Source organism: Alligator sinensis, unplaced genomic scaffold (assembly GCF_000455745.1).
Source record: "Alligator sinensis unplaced genomic scaffold, ASM45574v1 scaffold919_1, whole genome shotgun sequence".
NCBI lineage: Eukaryota > Metazoa > Chordata > Crocodylia > Alligatoridae > Alligator > Alligator sinensis.
This window is the reverse complement of record NW_005842191.1, coordinates 265,493-266,130: the sequence shown is the minus strand read 5'-3', so window position 1 is coordinate 266,130 and position 638 is coordinate 265,493.

Below are 638 nucleotides of genomic sequence, written 5' to 3'. Positions count from 1 at the left end.
TTGGATTCCTTGCAAAGCTCTTGTATCTCTGGTCTAGTGCGGGTGCGCGAGATAACAGTGGTACACGTAGTACCTTCGTCATCTGCAATATGTTTCATCACTGCTATCGGATGAGCTGCGAGAGAGAGAGGGTTAATTTCTTCATCTTGGAGTGTTGGATACCTCCCTCCTCCCATTGCCCCCTCCCCTTGGAAAGGAGACGGGGCCGTTGGGAATGACATCACCTCTGGGGGCGGGGTCACTAGGCAGATCCCCCGCCAGATCTTCTGAAACTCCGCCCCTCACTTCCGGGTTCCCCGGGGTGGCTCCAGCTACTTTTGGCGCCATTTTCTGCTCGCAGCATCATGCAGCTGGCACTGTAAATGAACGCTGCTCCGGAGCCTTTTGCTGTCCACTCCAGCGACTCCTTACCAGCCGTTTGCATCTGAGCCTCTAAGTTCACGTACTCCCTTAGTAGGCCCATCACGGCACGAAACAGTACATTTATCATTTTTCCCTTTTTCCATTTAATCAGGCCCCACTTCGGCTTGTGACGGCCCTCAGTTTCTAAATTCTCCCGGAGCTAAACGAGGAGCTCATGGCCCCGCGACTCGGGCACTAAGTCCGGACAGTTGAACCAGTCCGTGGGGGTGGGGTCC